The 11,419-nt window shown below is 47.3% G+C and overlaps 1 long non-coding RNA gene across 1 annotated transcript in view; it reads right to left on the bottom strand.

Annotated features, from left to right (window-relative positions):
- LOC121019355 (uncharacterized) overlaps positions 1-10,949 on the bottom strand; it is a 15,131-nt gene extending 4,182 nt beyond the window's left edge. Inside the window, exons 1-2 of the long non-coding RNA XR_005785546.1 lie at positions 10,043-10,949; positions 7,923-8,113 (exon numbers count right to left, since the gene is read on the bottom strand). This is a non-coding gene — a long non-coding RNA (uncharacterized LOC121019355). The remainder of the gene's footprint in view (positions 1-7,922; positions 8,114-10,042) is intronic.
- Between the last annotated feature and the right edge of the window lie 470 nt (positions 10,950-11,419).

Genomic DNA, 11,419 nt, shown 5'->3' with positions numbered 1-11,419 from the left:
ATAAACGTTGAAAAAAAAAAAAATTTAAAAAAAAAAAAATTTTTTTTTTTTTTTAAAGAAAAAAGAAAGCCAGGATCTGCTCCCAGGTGCCCGGGAGCTGCTCTGAGGGCTCTAACGCTCTAGCACTTTCTCCTGGGCCTGTACATGGATGGAAAATCCCACCCTGGCTGGCTAAGCACCCTCTCACCTGAGCCGCAGGAGGCAGCCTTCAGAGCAGGAGTCACTGCAGAGATCCACCACACAGGCTGAGGGTGACCTCTGCCAGCATATACCCTCCCCTGCCCAGGCCCCAGTATGCACAATGTGTCTGTCTCCTTCCCAGCCTTGAGTTATTCCACAAAATCCCCCCTTTTATATTGCCTTATCCTTGGGAGGTACCAGCCTCAGGCAAAGGAAAAAAACCCACTCTCCCCTATGCTGTGGGCTCACCCAGAATCCCCCCTCTTCAGTGGGCTGGCCGCCCTGCCCACAGCCTGGCCTAACGGAGAAGCGATGATGGCAGACAGCCCGGGCAGGACAGATCCCAAGGCCTTGTGCGGGGGGGGGAGCCAAGAGTGGTTCTTGCCTTTGGGAAGGGAGAAGATGTGAGCTGCCTGAAGAAGATCAAAGACAGCTCCATCCTCTGTGCAAGTGGTGACCTACTCACACCTAAAAGGGATAGATGAAATTAGCATGGCAACTGTCCCCGGATTGACAAGAAAAGTCACCCACAGGCATGATCACACCTGAGAACCTCTTGCTGGAGCCCGAGCTGTGCCCTGCTTTCTCTTCTTTCGGTTTGGGATCACCCACCCAAAAACTCAAATTCCTTCTCATATTGAAAATAATGATAATAGGGGCGCCTGGGTGGCTCAGTTGGTTAAGCCTCCGACTTCGGCTCAGGTCATGAACTCACGGTTTGTGAGTTCGAGCCCCGCGTGGGGCTCTGTGCTGACAGCTCAGAGCCTGGAGCCTGTTTCAGATTCTGTGTCTCCTTCTCTCTCTCTCTGACCCTCCCCCATTCATGCTCTCTCTCTGTCTCAAAAATAAATAAACGTTAAAAAAAAATTTAAAAAAAAAGAAAAAGAAAATAATGATAATAGTAACAATAATAACAGGGCTCTCGCTTTTGAGACTGGTGGGCATTACTCAGGTAAGTGCTTTACATCTAGTGACGTGTCTCATCTTGCCACTTCCCAAACAGCCTGAGAAGGAGGTTCTATTGTTAGCCCAGTTTTGCTAATGGGGAAACTGAGGTGCAGAGAAAGAACGCAGGTCAGGGGTCACAAACTCAAATGCCTTCAGGAGCACGCAGGCAATATAAATGGGGGCAATGGGAGGATATAAGATATCAGTCTGGATTAGTGAGGACTGTATGAACTGAGAATAAAGGCGACAGCCCCTCCTCAGTCCCATCCTTAGGACTGCCACTTGGGAATGTGGCCCCAGTGTAGCCAGATCTCATTTTTCAAGTGAAAATATAAATTTGTATTTGAATGTGAATATGACATCTTCCCAGTTTTGTTAGCAGCTAAATCACTTAGGATTAGGATTTCCTCCTTATGACAAAACCTCAAAATAAGAAGGCTAAGATAAAAGTATCAGAAAGTATCTGGAGAATCAACAGCTCAGAGCTGGGATGGAGACTCCAAGCGTCAGCAGGGACCCAGACACTATATTCCTGCTCAGCATCCTCAGCTCACGACTTTCATCATCATGGTCACCTCATGGACCAAAATGGCTGCTGGTGCTCTGGTCATCTCTCAAGAGGGGGCAAATGAGCAATCGCCAAGCAGATCACTTGATTCCCCACCCACCCAACGCTACACTTGGCCTTAGTAGGCATTTGAATCTCTACACCTTGGCAAATCTAGGATGGAAAACAAAACCAAATTCCATGTTAGCCTCTCTTAATGGGGCTCCATCTCACTCACAGAAGGTTGACAGGGACTAATCTGATTATTATCCAAGAACCTGGGATGAATCTCCCATTAGCTAAAAGGCTGGGATTGCATGTAAGATCAACCTCCTTGCCATCAATTGAAAAACTTTGCCACAGTATTTTGCAGCATCTCTAATCAAGAGATGGAGTCTACTTCTCTATCTCCTGCCCCTGCGCTGGCCCCAATATTTTCTTTGACCAGTGGAATGTAGCAGAGGTGGTGTGTGAGTTCTTGGGCCTGGGCCCTACAGCTTCCACTTTTGCTCTCTTAGAACCCGGAGACTGCCATGCTGTGAAGGAGCCTGGGATGGAAGGCAACATGAAGAGAGGCCTGGCCATCTGGTGGCCCCGGACAAGCCCAGACCCTAGTGGATCTGCCAACTGAATGTGGCTGCCTGAGTGAGCCCTGATAAGACCATCAAAAGAACTGCCTGGTCGGGGTGCCTGGGTGGCTCAGTCAGTTAAGCGTCCGACTTCAGCTCAGGTCATGATCTCACGGCTCATGAGTTCGAGCCCTGTGTCGGGCTCTATGCTGACAGCTCACAGCCTGGAGCCTGCTTGGGATTCTGTGTCTCCCTCTCTCTCTCTCTGCCCCTCCTCTGCTTGCATTCTGTCTCTATCTCAAAAATAAATACACATCAAAAAAAGAAAAGAACTGCCTGGTCAACCCATAGGAATTGTGACAAATAATAAATGGTCACTCTGTGAAGCCACTACTACAATTTGGGATGCTTTATTAAGCAGCAATATCTAGCGGATACATTCTTCATCTCTGTCTACCTTCCTGTCCCAGATCCTTACCAGGGTCTATAGCATTGACTCCGCCCCTAGGGTACCACCATCCCTCTTGATGCCAGTTTGGAGACTTGAACCTGGTCCCTTCCCAGCTCCCACCTCCCACCATGGCCCTCTTTTCTGATCATCTCAGATGATTTGCTGATTTGAGAACCTATCTGTATCAGGTTTTTTTTTTTAATTTTGTAATACTTACTGTGAGAGAGAGAGAGACAGCATGCGAGCAGGGGAGGGGCAGAGAGCGAGGGAGACACAGAATCCGAAGCAGGCTCCAGGCTCCGAGCTGCCAGCACAGAGCCCGACGTGGGGCTTGAACCCACGAACCGCAAGATCACGACCTGAGCCAAAGTCACACACTTAACCAACTAAGCCACCCAGGTGCCCCCCATCTGTATTAGTCTTATAGGGCTGCCATAACAAAATGCCACCAGATAGACTGGGTGGCTTAAACAACAGAAGTTTATTTTCTAATAGTTCTGGAGGCTGGAGGTCCAAGATCGGGCGCCAGCATGGCTGGTTTCTCCTTGGCTTGAGGTGACCACCTTCTCACTGTGTCCTCGCATGGTCTTTTCTCTGTTCATATGCATGGCTGGTGTCTCTCTCTCTCTTCTTAGAAAGACACCAGTCCTATTGGATTAGAGACCTACCCTGATAGCCTGTTTTTAACTTAATCACCTCTTTAAGACTATCTTCAAATATAGGTACATTCTGAATACTGGGAGTTAGGGCTTCAACATATGAATTTTGGGGGGGGGGGGAGAGGGACACAATTCAGTCCATAATACTGCCCGTCTCCCCACTCACCTGCTCCTTAAATAAAGGTGGAATTCAGGTTTCATCGCAGAAACTCTTGTGTTTTTTATAGATGAGTGCATGTATAATTGGTTGAATGTGACATATATGGTTTATTGGAGTAGGTGTTCAATGTATTAGAAAACTACGTTGTAACTAGCACTGAACCAACGGTTTTACAGATGGTTGTTTGGAATAAGGCTACAGACAAAAGTCAACACTAAGAAAAAACAGATGAAATGAATAAGGCACACTGATGTAGCAAAGACAGTCAAGGTGGCAGCTCAAGGGCCAGAGTTGAGGAAACCTGATACTAAGAGAGCCAGCTCTGCAGGCTGGTGACCCTGAGCTTCTTTCCTGGCACTGGTGCTCATTAGCTGTAAGACCCTGGGCAGGCCGCTCAGCCTGTTCAGAGCCCTGGTTTACTCATTTATCTAATGAAGATGCCAAACAGACCTGCTCCAGGTGGCTGTTCGGAGCATCACATCAGCCTCTTGAGGCACGAGGCACAGCACGTGGCTCGGGGACCTGGGCCAATCCTGACTCTGCTGCTTACCAGCTGTGTGGCCTTGAGCAAGTTATTTGCCTCTCTGAGCCTGCTTCCTCTTCTATAAGAAGGGCATAATGGTACCTAACTGCTCGGGTGGTCAAGAGGATTCAGTGAGTTAATTCACCTTCTGAGTGATGTCTGGTACACTGTGAGTGTTTGATCAATATCATTATTATTAGTTACTCTGGGGACAGCTCTGGACACCAGCTGAAATGGTCCCTCAGAGTGGCCTTCATCAGGGGCAAGTCCCAGCTCCAGGCCAAGCCCTTTCCAATGAGGCTGATGTCAGAATTCCTTAAACTCCATATCCTGCCATTGTCCCCAACACTCCAGCTCCAAGGCGGGAGATGATGTCATGGGAACTGATGGGTTTTTTCCTAAAGGGATGGGCAAGGGTGGGTGGGGAGGGGCCTTGCTAAGGCAGCCCTTCTCTCCAGCTCCTGGTCTCAGGGGGGAAGCTTGGCCCTGAAGATCTTCACTTCTGTCTCGTAGGATTCTGCATTATATGAACTTATTTTATTTATTTTTATTACATCTATGATCACAAGCAAGAAAGCTATTTTCATTTTTCCCCTCCTCCCACCAAAGCTATTTTCATTTTGAAAAATGAATCCAAGGCCAGTTTGACCCTTCTAGATTCCCAGGGTCAGTTCTGATTTACCTGGGTCACTTGCTCCTTGGCCTGGCTCTCTGCAAAAATAATTTAACAGAACCAGGATACTTCAGGGGTTCCTTCACTGAAGACCACTCTGACTCTAAAGTGGAAATAAGACCACTAGCTACCTCCTAGGCCCAAACGAGTCATAGACTTAAAAGTATTTGGCACAAAGCATAAGAGACTGTTAAAAACTGAGAACAAACTGAGGGTTGATGGGGGGTGGGAGGGAGGAGAGGGTGGGTGATGGGTATTGAGGAGGGCACCTTTTGGGATGAGCACTGGGTGTTGTATGGAAACCAATTTGACAATAAATTTCATATATTAAAAAAAATAAAAATAAAAAAATAAAAGTATTTGGCACATAATGATCACTGAATAAATGGCTCCTTTATTATTATTCATGAATGTCAATCATGTTCTGTGCCCAAAACCTTCCATGCTTGATTTTATATAATCCTCACAAGGACCTCAAAGGGGGTTCCCATTTTACAGATAAGGAAACTGAGGCTCAGAGAGATAAAGGAACTTTACTCAAAGTTCTGAAGTCAAACTACATTGTGTCGTCTGCGATGTCACTTCCTTTGGGAGGCTTGCTTCCCCTGCTCCTTCCCAGCACTGTCCCCCTGGTGGCTAATTCTCTCTTACCTTGCTCAGAGCTCTTTGTCCCTACCTTCACATGGGAATCATCTGGGAGGCTTTTAAAAATCTTTTTCTTGAGCTGCACACTGATCAACGACATCAGAATCTCTGGGGTTGTGACAGTCACTTGGGAGCATGATGGGGAGTGATACTGGGACCTGAGTTATTAATGCTACCCACGTGATTCTAATGTGCAGCTAACATTGAGAACAGGTGTTTTAGAGTGATTGGTAGGTCTGTCTTCCCTTTCTTATAAGAAGGGTCAAAATAGGGTGACTAATGTCCAGTTTGCTCCGGACTGAGGAAGTGTCCTGGGACACAGGATTTTCAGTGCTGAAACTTGGAAAGCCCTGGGCAGACTGAAACATGTTGGTCACCTTGGCCAAAGCCAGGTCCCACAGTCAGCAAGACCCCAGTGGCTCCAGGTGCCAGGCCAGTAACTACATGTGTGAAGTAGCTGGTGGAAAGGTGATAGAGGATGGTATCTGAGAGCGGACAAAGAGAGCGTGTCCTGCTAGAACCTTTACATTTCAGTGAAATCAACGTACCAAACAGGGCCTACCGGCAAGCCAGACCCATTTGTTTTAAACCCAACAGATGAACTTCACCTTCTACTCTAGAGCCACCAGGAGAATCTTCCACCTACAGTGGGGTCTTGGTGGACCAATGGTTTTCAAGCCCCTGGTGGGGTCACCTGGGTAACTTCCAAAAAAAAAAAAAAACCATGATGCTCAGCTCCAGCCCAGACCAATTGAATCATAGTCCCTACAGGTGGGACCCAAGCATCAATATTTTTAAAAATCCCCCTCCCCAGGTCACTATAATGTCTGGCTAGGGCTGAAGATGGCTGGGATAAATGATGACCAAATGAAGGAGGAAAAATGGGCTTCTCTACATCTTCAGTGTCTCTCTGATGTCCTTGATGTCTGACTCATAAGGTTTGGGGAGCATTTCTGTTCTACCTGCTTTCTACAGTCACAAGCAAAAATGAATGCTGAAGCAACGAAGATGTCCTTCAGTAGGTGAATGGATAAATGAACTATGGTTACATCCAGATGAGAGAATATTATTCAGTGCTAAAAAGAAATGCACTCTCAAGCCATGCAAAAACATGGAGGAATCTTAAATGCATATTACTAACTGAAAGAAGCCAGTCTGAAAAGGACTATATGATTCCAACTATATGACCTTTTGGAAAAGCCAAAACTATGGAGACATTGAAAAGATCAGTGGTCGGGTTACCTGGGTGGCTCAGTCAGTCAAGTGTCCAACTCTTGATTTCAGCTCAGGTCATGATCTCACGGATTGCGTACGGCTGTGCACTGACAGTGTGGAGCCTGCTTGGGATTCTCTCTCTCCCTCTCTGCCCCTCCCCCACTCATTCTCTCTTTAAAAAAATTAATAAGCATTAAAAAAAATATCAGTAGTTGCCAGATGTTATGAAAAAAGAAGGGATGAATAGACTAGACACAGAGGGTTTTCAGGGCACTGAAAATACTCTGTATGATACTCTAATGGTGGATATATGTCATTGTACATTCGTCCAAATTCATAGAATGCACAACCCAAGAATGAACCCTGAGGTTAAAACCATGAACTTTGGGTAATAACGATGCATTAATATAGGCTCATCAATTATAACAAATGTACCACTCTGGTGGGGAATGTGGATATGGGGAAGGCTATCCACATGTGGGGACAGGGGGTATAAATGGAATCTCTGTGCCTTTCGGTCAATTTTGTTGTGAACCTAAAACCGCTTCTAAAAGAATAAACTCTCCTAAAAAAACAATCCGTACAGAACAAGGACTTCCAATTCATTCATTCATCAAGCACCGCTGAGCCCCAGCACCTAGCCCCGCTGTCAGTGATCACCACCAGCCTAGTGGCTTCTGTTGTGTGACACTGGGCAACGCACTTAACTTCCCTGTCCCTCACGTCTAATATCAACAAAGATGTGTAGGTCTCTAGCCCCATGGCCATTCCGAGTAAGGCTAGGGATCCAAGGTCCCGGGCCTCTGGGCCTCTTCATGTGGAGAGAGACTTTGCACAACGGAAGGAAGACAGGAGGGTTTTCTGGCATCGGAACACCTTGTTCAAAAGAGAGGAGGAAAAGGTCTCTGAGTCATTGGAGGAAATTACCATGTTCAGTGGAGAGGGATCAAACGTGTGTATATGTGTGCCCATGCATGTGGATACGTGTGATTCTACACATGGAAGTGGATGGGGTGTGTGTGAGGGTGTGTATGCCTGGAGTATGTGCATGTGTGTATGTGTGTATATGTGAGTGCTTATGTACAAATATGTATGCATGTATATGTGAACGTGCATGAGGACTTGGTGTCAATATGAGGATGTAAACATGTGACTGTCACTGCATGCCTGTATGTGAATTGTGGACGTGTGTGTGATGAATATATGTATAATGTGTGAATATGTATGCACCCACATATTTGTGTGAATGAGTGTGTATGAGGTTGTGTGTCACTCCCCGGCTGTTGTGGGCAAGTTATTCAACCATTCTGTGCCTCTGTGTCCCTTTGTCTAAAGTGAGGATAAGTACTTACTCTGGTGGATTAAAGGTGGCTGCAAATCCTTTGCTAGTCCTGCCACCAGGAGGTGGAGTCACTTCCTCTTGAACCTGGGCTGGACTTGTGATCTGTTCTGACCAATGGAATCCAGACCTGAGATCTGCCGTTCTTCTGCATTTGCAAACATGACACTGCCTCTTGGAACCCAGTGGCTGAGCTGTGAGATGCTAGAACCGAAAAGTAAGGCCATGAGGAGGGAAACCAGCGCGTGTGGGTTGTCAGTGCCAGCTGAGTCCACAGCGCACAGTAGCACCAAGTGCCCTCTGCTGTAGAGGACCGTGGTCCTAGCTGACATCATGAGCAGAACTGCCAGCAGAACTCAGTTAACACACAGAAATCATAAGAGACAATAATAGCAGTGGACGTTTTTAAGCCATTAGGTTTCAGGATGGTTAGCTACGCAGCAGGCATGCCTTGTAAAATTTTTAAGCACTTAGAACTGAAGTTGGCAAACTTTTCCTGCAAAGGGCCAGGTAGGAAATATCTCGGGTTTTGCAGGTGATGCAGTCATTGTCACAACTACTCAACTCTGAGGTGTAGTGCAAAAGCAGCCAGAGGTAATGTGTTAATGAATAAGCATGGCTGTGTTCCAATAAAACTTTATTTACACAAACAGGTGGCAGGCTGGATCTGGCCCCCTGGCAGTCAAATGTTTGCCCAGAGCTAGAAAGCTGCCTGGGATCCGGTGAGTGCTTTAAAGTGTTGGCTATGAGGCGCCTGGGTGGCTCAGTCGGCTAAGCGTCTGACTTCGGCTCAGGTCATGATCTCATGGTTCGTGAGTTTGAGCCCTGCCATCAGGCTTTCTGCTGCCAGCGAGGAACCGGCTTTGGATCCTCTGTCCCCCTCTCCCTGCCCCTCCCTCTCTCATGCTCTCTCTCTCTAAAAAATAAAAATAAATAACTATAATGTGTTAGCTATGAGCGTATGTGTTAAAGAGAGTGTATGTCTATGCACCCACGTGCATACGGGCATGTCTGCATGTGAAGCATGTGCCAGAATGAGTGTAAATGTGTCTATATGCAGAATCAGTTTAGTCCTTCTGTAAGACAAAGCAATAGGTTCATATCAGCTAACTTTTTGTTTAACTTTTTGGTAATGTTTTATTTATTTTTGAGAGAGAGCGAGAGCATGAGCAGGGGAGGGGCAGAGAGAGAGGGAGACACAGAATCCGAAGCAGGCTCCAGGCTCTGAGCTGTCAGCACAGAGCCTAGCTCGGGCCTTGAACCCACAAACAGTGAGATTATGACCTGAGCCGAAGTCAGATGCTTAACCGACTGAGCCACCCAGGCACCCCTCAGCTAACATTTCAATGTAGCTACCTCAGGCCTTCCTGCTTCTATTCTGGGGAGAAAGGGAAGCATGGTACAAAGCCAAGGGAAGAAAGAGCTGGTATGTCCCTATCGTTTTCATCTGGGTTAAGTTTGGAGGGAAGCCATCATCTGTCAGTGGCTGGGCTACTGTAGGGCAGGCAGCCCACGCCTTCCCGTCTGCTGAAAGGAGAAGTCAGTCCTCTGGGGAGAGGGGGAGGGGATGCTGTAAAAATGAAAAAAGAACACTGGAACTTTTAAGGAGGAGCTTGGGAACTGGAGAGAAAGCTATACACCCCCCCCCCAACAGTGGGTGGCTTTTCCAGGCAACTTGTCAACATCTGCCTGCTGGTTTCATTCTGATCTCCCACTGTGGGCCTCACGAGGGGTGACTTCCTGCATGACTAACCTCCCTGGCTCGATTTGCAAGGGCCAGAAATGAGTGTTAGCGTTGTAGCCAGATGTGGATTCAAATCCCTGTTTGCACTTACTTACACAGGGCATGTGGCCTCCTTTTGCTGAGCCTCAGTTTCCTCACCTGTAACATGGGGATGATATTACTACTACCTCCCAGGACTCTTGCAACGGTCAAGTGAGGGTGGTGTGTGTCTAGCATTTTGGCAGAGAGCTTTGCACATAGCAGGTGCTCTGCAGGGTGACGTCCAGAGGCAGACCCTCATGGTTAGCGTGCCCGCCGGGCTTCAGAATTTCGGGGAAGCCTTCTCTAACCCCCTGGGCTGCCGTAAAGTCCCTTCTGATTTAGAAACCTCTTTCCTTCAAAGCACTCACCTCTGCTAGTTATTCTGCACTCATCGGCATGCTTATTTGTCGAGCAGCAGTCTCCTCCGACGGACTGAAAGCTGTAGGCAAAGACGAGATGGAGTCCGTTTTGCTAACCACGCAATCCCCAGTGCCAATAAGGGCCCTGGCACGTGGTTGGCACTCAATGATTATTTACTGCACGTGTGAATGCCGATGGAGCATTTCGTAACTGGGGAGTCCTTGGGGTCCGAGGAGAGAGCATCTTCTCTCCATCTGCTACAAACACATCAAGATAAGAGGCTTGCAGTGGGGTCTTCCAAAATGGGGTGATTATAGGAGCCCTCTTCAGCGTCCTGTTGTATTGATAGGTTAAGTTGGGCTTTTCTGCAGTCACAAAAAATCCCAGTGTTTCATTTCAGAAGGCTAACACCACAGAAGTTTGTTTTTCGCTCATACAAAGGCCACGATGAATCAGGTGACCGTCAAGGGCAGCTGTGCTCTTTGTGGTGACTCAGTTCCATCTTGTGATGGCTTTCACGCGTGACCTTTAGGGTTTCTGCAGGATCATGTACAAGTCCCTTGTGCTCCCTGCCCATTGCTCAGAACCAGTCGGCTGGCCCTGGCAAATGGCAGCGGGGCGGGAAATACAGGGTTACTCGAGGATATTCGGTGAGCAGGAGTATCTCTGCCTCGAACGTGGGAAGGGCTCAGACATCTCGGCTGGTCTCCTGGGTCTGGGTTTAATGATAGGACAGCCAAATGCATTTCGAATACTTGGAAAATGGAGATCCCTACTAATTAGACTGCTTTTGAAAACCAGGTATTTATCAGAGGAAAAATAATCAATCATCGCAAAGCCTTTACTTAAGATACGAGGAGCAGTGTTTCCAGTCTGCAGTTTCTTGCCATGCAAGACCCTGAGGGCCCCCCATCTCCAGATGCCACACCATTTTCCTCCATGGTTGAAATATGTCTTAGTAGTTTTGATAAGGATCGACAGTCGCCCATCAGAGGCTTAGCTCCTAATTCGAGGGGACCAGTGATTAAATAAACCGTGAAGATAAAAATCTTTTGCCGAGATAAGGTCATTACAACCTTTTAGTTTGAGTCTGGTACACAGTAGGACTCCTAGTTTCCACCACCACCCCCCTTCGACATCCGGCTTCACTGGAAGGCGCCTTGATGGACTTTACTTTTTTTTTTTTAAGTGGTAGCTCAAAGTCACTGCATCTAAGATGGTAGTGGGGGGAGGGGGAGGGGAGAGACTGAGACAAAGTGTGGGCAAAACCACTGAATATTCATGAAAAGAGCCAGCAGTTTGTAAAGACAGGCTGTATATGATGTGTGTTCTCACCAGGCTAGAAGACAAAAGAAAGGCAGTGTGCCTCTGAATAGAGATGCGGG

Source organism: Herpailurus yagouaroundi, unplaced genomic scaffold, assembly GCF_014898765.1.
Source record: "Herpailurus yagouaroundi ecotype Mexico unplaced genomic scaffold, PumYag 222, whole genome shotgun sequence".
Taxonomy (NCBI): domain Eukaryota; kingdom Metazoa; phylum Chordata; class Mammalia; order Carnivora; family Felidae; genus Herpailurus; species Herpailurus yagouaroundi.
The sequence above is the reverse complement of the archived record's forward strand: the minus strand, read 5'-3'. Positions and strand labels throughout refer to the sequence as shown.